The sequence below is a fragment of the Suncus etruscus genome, chromosome 16 (genome assembly GCF_024139225.1).
Source record: "Suncus etruscus isolate mSunEtr1 chromosome 16, mSunEtr1.pri.cur, whole genome shotgun sequence".
In the NCBI taxonomy this organism is placed as follows: Eukaryota; Metazoa; Chordata; class Mammalia; order Eulipotyphla; family Soricidae; genus Suncus; species Suncus etruscus.
In genome coordinates, this window is record NC_064863.1 from 60,982,214 (window position 1) to 60,991,586 (window position 9,373).

The following is a 9,373-nucleotide window of genomic DNA, read 5'->3' on the forward strand; positions in this document are numbered from 1 at the left end:
TGAAATATTTTTATCAAAATGAAATTGACAATTTACATGTTATTTGTTAAACTTACTGCCAAATATGGCATCAGATTTGTTTTTAAGCTGTCCATAAAATGGTTATTCTGTATTATCTAATTTTGTATTGCTTTTAGATAAAATCCTTTCTTCGTTACTGATAGAAGTATCAATAACATATTTAAAAGCCAGGCATAACTGAGGTTTGCCTAATCTGTAATCTTGTTAAGACACTTTTGTTTACTTTGTAAAAACAAAGATATATAATTTTTCTGATTGTGAGTCAAATCTTTTAGGATTTGTGTCCATCTACATTTCAAAGAATTACTAAAAGAATTCAGTATTTCAGATTTTTAGTAAATCTAAAAGATCTCTATACGCCAAATTTATATCTACTATGAAAGGTTTCTTTTCATTATATGAATTTAGATAGACTATTATCTTACACTGGCTAACAGGAGCAATTACTATTAATCTCTTTAAATATTTTGGAACCCAGGGAAAGTTTTTGAAAAAGCATTACATTCAGAAAAACAGATGTAGTTGTTACCAAACAAATAAAACCTTGAGATCCATTCAGAGCTATCAAATTATCTTATCTTAACTCAATTTACTCATTGTCTGAGAACTAATTGGATTTGAGGGTGGTTTGCTTCTATGGAAACTGAACACACTAACTATACAGGTAATTTTTATACAAATTTATAAAATTTACGATAGTATTTCTCCCTGTTGTGACGACAGTGGGGGGTAATTTAAGTAGTTATAAGTAAAGGATTATGTGTACTCTCAGAAACATGGTTGATGAGATTTATTGTTGGAAGGAAAGAACTCACTAGACCAAGTCTGTCTTGTCAGAATATAAAAGCCTTCGGTTTTGCAATTATAAGTAAATCTCTGGGAGGCACTATTTCCCATGATGCATGCTATTCTCTAATATGTAGAACAATGACTTGGAATCATAATTGTTTTATGTGCCAAAGGCAATAATGTTCTGCCTCCATTTCTAATCAAGCAGTGCAAATAAAGTGGGGGTAGAAATCATGGAGGTTTGAAGAAATAAGAACAAAAAACTCTCTCTAATCAATCCCTACTTTAAAAAAAATAAAAAGAGAGTGAGTGGACAATTGTCTGCTGTTCTTAATTTGGTTTGTGTATATCTTATGCACATGTACCAACACACACAGAGTAAATATATCAGCTATATATTGGTGTTCAATACAAAGAGCAATTGTCTTCTAAGTTTTTGGTCCTTTTTTTAAAAAAAATCTGTGTTAAAGTACTTGAAATGTATTGACTGCTGACTATCCTTAAAAATTAAAACGATTTGAGTTTGTTACTACAGAGTTTGACATTGTTCAGGGTTGGGACAAAGCCTTCTATAATTCTCTTCATAACACTTAATGATTTGGTGTTGTGCAGAACTTGTGAGATATTTTTATTTATTTCTTGATATTTTACAACTATTCTTCACAGCATGAACAAACAAGTGGCTAAATACAATCAAATGGTATTTTCTACCACTTGACTATGGAAAGGGCCTTGGAAATTTTCAAATGATGACTTCATTGAGCTTCATTGTAGCCTGAAATAAAGTTTGTGATATATGCTAGGCAGCCAAGTTTCATTTTGACCAGAAATTTGGATATTTTCTTATTCTTGGCTCAACTCTGTGCTTTATGAATACATACAAAAATCCTGGAGTCTGTTTCCTAGGCAAATTTTGAAACTCAGGGCTACAGTCATCCAGTGACACCTTTCGAGCCAGAAGTAACTTTGTCCCAATTCTACAGTGTGAAAAGAGTGAATAGATGCCTCTTTTCAGCCATTTTCATGGCTGGTTCATATCCTTACACATTACTTTTCAAAATGAATACGCACTTTCAGATATTCTTATTTTTATTCTCTTAAGTCTTTATTAACTTTGGAGAAATGATGCATCTTTTTATTTTAAATTAAATAGATAAACATGGTGGAACAAAATGATAATGAACAGAAAACATTTCAATATATTACTAATAATTTTTCCAATATAAAACCTAAATTCCTATAACATTATAGTATTTTACAGTTTTATGAAGCTTTCTATTGTGACTTTTATGGAATTAAGAAATGAAGAAGATGAGATATTTTAGCATTTATATTTTTCAAAATTAAATGTATACTTAAAATAAAGTAACTTTATGCATTTATGAGTGTGGAGTGTTTTTGTTCAACTCTTTAACAACCTCTAAGCACCTTAATTTAATCTTTTTTTTTTTTTTTTGGTTTTTGGGCCACACCCGGCGGTGCTCAGGGGTTACTCCTGGCTGTCTGCTCAGAAATAGCTCCTGGCAGGCTCAGGGGACCATATGGGACACCGGGGGGATTCAAACCAACCACCTTTGGTCCTTGATCGGCTGCTTGCAAGGCAAACGCTGCTGTACTATCTCTCCGGGCCCTTAATTTAACCTTTTACATGCTCTGTGGATGTTTTGAGTCAGAGTTCCTGATCTCAGATTTCTTTAATTACCCCCAGGTAGGAGAATTAAATTAGTGTCCAAATCAAAAATTATGAGATTATAAAAAATATCTATTTAAATATTAATGAAGTGTTATCATGCAGTTCAATAAAATGTCAAACAGCAAAAATATTTTATTTATGAAAGGGGGCAGACCCAGCAGGGTTCAGGGATTAAATATGTATAAAAGATCATTGTGGGTGAATCTCAGCAAACCATAGCTAGAATTTCAGTAAAATACATTCAGATCTTCTAGGAAGAACCAAAAATGGATGGGAATTGGAGGTATTTGATAATGGATATTAATAAAACAGAGAGAGAAATAATTCTCTGTTCTACTTGTTATTCCACGTAGTTTCAGGACCTTAACCTTAGGGGGCAGAGCAATAATACAGTAGGCAGGTACCTTAGTTTATACATTGCTGAGCAATATTTAATTCGTGGCAACATATATGATTTATTGATGCACACAAGGAGTGATCCTAAGCACAGAGCCAGAATTAAGCTTTGAATACTGCTGGTTGTGGTCTCTCCCAAAGTAAATGTTCTATAAAATAATTGTCTTCGAGAGTTGGTAAATTTGTTTTAAAAACATATCTCATTCTCGGGGCCAGAGAGATATCACAGCAGGTAGGCATTTGCTTTGCATGCAGCTGACCTGTGGTTGATCCTCAGCCTCCCATATGGTCCCCTGAGTCTGTCAGGGATGAATCCTGAGCTCAGAGCCAAGAGTAACTCAACAAAACAAAATAAAATAAAATCTCCTCTGACAATATTAAATGGTTAATCTGTGTAAATTTAGGCAAGTCCTGAAGGCAAACAAGACTCATTCACCTACATAAAAGTTTCTGAAAATTATTTGTCATTTTCCAATGTGAAGGTATGTATAAACAATAAGAATCTGAAAGAACTTAGTAAAATCATTTAAGTATTATTAAGCTTTATTAACAGAAAGATAATGGAAAGAAAAAAGGGAAAAGAAAGAGGAAGAAGAAAGGAAGGAAGGAAAGTTAGGGAGGAAGAAAAGGAAAGATGAGTTGGCTTTCATTTGATTTTTTGTTATATTTGGGCAGAGGGGCATGTTTGGACAACATTGGTACTTGGGGGTTGATTTAGGACCCTGTACTTAGTAGTGACCCCTGGTAGTGTTCACAGAGAGATATGCTGTGCACAGGATCAAAACAAATGCATTACCAGGTAACAAACAAACTAGGACTAATTAAAGTGGCCACATTGAAGGCAAGTACTTTATCTCCTGTACTATCTCTCATCTCTACTTTTAGAAGACTAGAATATAGAAATTTCTACACATTATAATTTTTTTTTCTTGAGAAAATTTCTGTATTAAATAGTATGTTAAAGTGAGAATAAAAGGAATAAAGTAATATGGAAATTAAATATATAATCACTAATTGTGTATGTCTACAAAAACTGTCAACTAATTGTGTATGTCAGAATTAACCACAGACATAGTACAAAACAAAAAATGTTAGAGAAATAAATGCAGAGGTTGCCCTTAAGAGGTTTTTTTTGTTTTTTTTTTTTTCAAAGATAAGCATTCTTTGCTTATAAGCATGCCTTTGATTACCTTGTTTAACCTTGGTCAAATTTTTGCTTAGTATGGGTTTTTCAAACATTGAGACTTAATGAGAGAATTGGATGCATCAGTTCAGCCTTAGCAGTTTCAGGTTTCAATTATTGATTAGTTTTCTCACCCGGCTGACACAATGCTGACTTTGAGCAGAACGTTGAAGTTGTGGATTAGTGACTATATATAAACTGTTTTTAAAGGATCAGCTTCTTGAAGAGTAAAACTGATTAGACACTATAATTAGAGAAGTGCTGACTATATTTTCAATGTTATGACATGTATCTTCATACCAAAATATGCATTTTAAGACAAAACATCTTTTTATATATTGTTTCCTGAATGCCATGCAAGATGACATCTTTATTATGAATACAAGTTATGTTTAACATTTCAATATCTTAATTATTTATTATATAAAATGAGAGTCTTGAGTCTTCTAGTTCAAAGATACAGAAAGATGCTACTGGATTATTTATGAATCCTTCTGAAGGATAACACTGCTGGCTACATATTTTAGTGAAATGCTTAGATATAACAATCATATTTTGAAAATGGGATTTCTGGCTATATGAGAAACTTATGTGTATGGAAAGAGTGCAGTGACTAAATATCAAGGCTTTGGAATTAATTTTTCTTTATAGTGTTGTAAAACCTGAATCTCAGTTTCCCATATGTAATAATAATAAAAGCATAGTGTAATATCCTTCTTTTTAGGTGCTTGTAATGAGAAGCATACAGAAAAATATGTAATATATTTAGTATAACACCTATCAAAAATTATACTTCTCCATTTTAGACTTTAGCAATTCAAATTACTTAAGAATTTGAAGGACCTATACAAAGAAAACTATAAAGCTCTGCTTCAAGAAATAAGAGAGGACACGCAAAAATGGAAACGCATACCCTGCTCATGGATTGGCAGGATTAACATCATCAAAATGGCAATACTCCCCAAGGCATTATACAGATTTAATGCTATCCCTCTAAAGATACCCATGACATTCTTCAAAGAAGTGGATCAGGCACTCTTGAAATTCATTTGGAACAATAAGCACCCTAGAATAGCTAAAGCAATCATTAGGAAAAAGAATATGGGAGGAATTACTTTCCCCAACTTTAAACTTTACTACAAAGCAATAGTTATCAAAACAGCATGGTATTGGAATAAGGACAGGCCCTCAGATCAGTGGAATAGGCTTGAATACTCAGAAAATGTTCCCCAGACATACAATCACCTAATTTTTGATAAAGGAGCAGGAAATCCTAAATGGAGCAGGGGAAGCCTCTTCAACAAGTGGTGTTGGCACAACTGGATAGCCACTTGCAAAAAATTGAACTTAGACCCCCAGCTAGCATCATGTACAAAGGTAAAATCCAAATGGATTAAAGACCTCGATATCAGACCCCAAACCATAAGATATATAGAATAACACATAGGCAAAACAGTCCAGGACATTGAGACTACAGGCATCTTCAAGGAGGAAACTCCCCTCTCCAAGCAAGTGAAAGCAGAAATTAACAGATGGGAATATATTAAGCTGAGAAGCTTCTGCACCTCAAAGGAAATAGTGCCCAGGATACAAGAGCCACCCACTGAGTGGGAGAAACTATTCACCAAATACCCATCAGATAAGGGGCTAATCTCCAAAATATACAAGGCACTGACAGAACTTTACAAGAAAAAAAACATCTAATCCCATCAAAAAATGGGGAGAAGAAATGGACAGACACTTTGACAAAGAAGAAATACAAATGGCCAAAAGACACATGAAAAAATGCTCCACATCACTAATCATCAGGGAGATGCAAATCAAAACAACGATGAGATACCACCTCACACCCCAGAGAATGGCACACATCACAAAGAATGAGAATAAACATTGTTGGCGGGGATGTGGAGAGAAAGGAACTCTTATCCACTGCTGATGGGAATGCCATCTAGTTCAACTTTTATGGAAAGCAATATGGAGATTCCTCCAAAAACTGGAAATCGAGCTCCCATAAGATCCAGCTATACCACTCCTAGGAATATACCCTAGGAACACAAAAATACAATACAAAAACCCCTTCCTTACACCTATATTCATTGCAGCACTATTTACCATAGCAAGACTCTGGAAACAACCAAGATGCCCTTCAACAGACGAATGGCTAAAGAAACTGTGGTACATATACACAATGGAATATTATGCAGCTGTCAGGAGAGATGAAGTCATGAAATTTTTCTATACATGGATGTACACGGAATCTATTATGCTGAGTGAAATAAGTCAGAGAGAGAGAGAGAAAAACGCAGAATGGTCTCACTCATCTATGGGTTTTAAGAAAAATGAAAGACATTCTTGCAATAATAATTTTCAGACACAAAAGAAAAAAGAGCTGGAAGTTCCAGCTCACCTCAGGAAGCTCACCACAAAGAATGATGAGTTTAGTTAGAGAAATAATTACATTTTGAACTGTCCTAATAATGAGAATGTATGAGGGAAATGGAGAGCCTGTTTAGAGTACAGGCGGGGGTCGGGTGGGGAGGAGGGAGACTTGGGACATTGGTGATGGGAATGTTACACTGGTGATGGGTAGTGTTCTTTACATGACTGAAACCCAAACACAATCATGTATGTAATCAAGGTGTTAAAAAAAAAAGAATTGGAATAAAACCTGAAAATGTATTCACATGATTGCTAAAAATCAGATTCCAACAAATTAATCTTTTTTAGTAGTCTTATAGAAGATTTCAAAACTACTTAAGAACTAATAACTTTGACCTATTTAAAAATCTCTTTCAGAGTGACTGGTTCTATAGAACACCTAATATTTGTTAAAGCATATTCCCTAAAATTTTCCATTGAACAACTTCACTTTTTACAACAATTATTTATATGATCTTCTATATGATAAAAAATGTTCTGAATGCTTTATAAATAACATGTTACCCTCATAAAAATCTAGGGGAGAGGTACTATTATTTTCTCACATAGAAAACTGAAGAACCAAAGGCTAAAGAATTTAACAAGCTATGTTCTTTTTAGTAGTGTAGTGCATTTCCCAGCACTCCTGTCCCACTCTGGCTCTCCTATAGCTGTGTCAGCTGCAAACAACAGGTGAATTGATTAGGTCTCAGAAATTTCTTTGCCTACAGGAATCTGCTTCACCTATGGTTGGTCCCCTTCCTTAGTGATGACACAATAACTTCCCCTTTACACAAATCAGGATATATTTTAAAAGGCCATTCCAGTTCCTGACCTCACATGGGGATCAGCTCAGGCTTCTGTTAAAACTATACATAGTCCAGGGGCCAGAAAGATAGTACTATGGTAGGGCATTTGCCTTGCATGCAGCCAATCCAGGACAGACGGTGGTTCGAATCCCAGCATCCCATATGGTCCCCGTGCCTGTCAGGAGCAATTTCTGAGTACAGAGCTGGAACCCCTGAGGGCCACTGGGCTGACAAACAAAAGCAAAGAACAACAACATAAAAACTATACATAATCTAGATTTTCCATCTAATAATCGGTTCTTCTCAGCCCATTCTACCCCATGCCAATTATTGGTTTCCAGAGATCATCCAGTAGACTCCAACAAAGTAATTTCTTATTCAGCACCTGTTGCTTTTCAACAAGAGGTGAGAGAGTGCTCCAACCAAATACAAATGGAGAGGCAAAATATTCCATTTCTTATATAAACTGATATCCTGCTGCACAATAGTGACAATCATAAACATTTTCTTGAGTTTTCTCCAGAAAGGAAGATGCATATATCTCTTCTAATATATGCAGATCTAAAATAAATGTTTTCTATGCACTGCTATACAAAAAAAAAAATAGTGGTTACAACTGGTTTGATTCAGCAGGTTTAGAGGCAGAACCATTGAGAGCAGCTGTAAAGGGTACAAGGCTCCACTTTATAAAGGTGTGCATTCTTTGTAACAACTGTGCTTTTAATACATGTTTGAGTTAGCTTAGAATATATGCTTTTCAGTATGATTTATAAGTTCTGAGGATTTGGGAATTGCAACACTTTTTCACATAAATTAATGATACTTGGGGGAGAAGAAAGTGGCTCAGTGGTAAAGCAGTTGCCACTGCTTTATCTCTCTCAAATTATCTCTCTCAAAGTCAATAGACTAAATGCAACAGTTAAAAAACATGGAATGGCCAGGCTTTGAGTGCCTGGCTTCAGTCTCCTGCTCCACATACACAAATAATCAATAATTATCCAATTTTATCTTAAGATAGATTTCAAGGAGACTTATTTAACTTTCAGGAAATGGGAGAAACGTGAATTTTTCACTTAAATTTACTATAAATGAAGATCCCTGTCACGTGCATTTCAACACTGGTGCCATCTAAACCAGCAGACTGAGGCTGAGACAAACCCAGCCCAGAATACTCGTTAAAGGCACTTCAATGGAAGTCAGCTAACTACACCCATACTACACCCATAACTACAACCATAAAGGGTTGAGACAGAGGAGTCTGGCCACTCTGCAGCCTCACATATCTCCTAGGCCCACTGGTGGGGAACTGTTTTCTTCAACTGAGCCAAATCTCACCAAAACCACAATTGAAATTTATTTTGAGAGCCACACAGAGCGTGCACTGACAGAGGCTAGGAGCAGAGTCCTGACTCCTGGAGCAGCCGCCTGGTACACAGAAGAACCGCATTAAAAAGTGTAAAGATCTGCATGTGGCTCGCGAGCCGCAGCTTGCTGACCACTGTAAATAAACCCCAGCATAACACGTACAAAATACCACACTACAAGCATGACAATGGGGAAATAACGCAGACCTCCACCATGCATAGAAAATAAAGATGGCAGCTCTGATGACCTAAAAAGTGCAGGCCACATATTTAGCCTCTCAGATAAGAACTTTAGAGAAGAAATACGGAGGATCTGCATAGAAAGTAAGAAGACATTGAACAAAGTGAACAAACCACAAATAAGAATCAAGAGGATATAAAGTTAGAAATAAAAAAAAACTCCAAACTGAAATCACAGGACTGAAACACTTAGTAGGTGAAATAGAAACCTCACTGGAAAGCCTCTCCAAAAAGTTACAGCAACTGAAGACAGAATCAGTAAGCTGGAAGATGCATAACAACTTCATACAACAAAAGAGATTGGAAAAGAACCTTAAAACAAATGATCAGACCATGGGAAAAAATCTTCAAAGAATGTGAACTGAAGATAATATGTCTTTGATAGACTCAACAAAAACAATGTAAGAATTATTGGACTCCAAAAGACCAAGGGAGAAAATCCCCATGAAAAATCAAATTA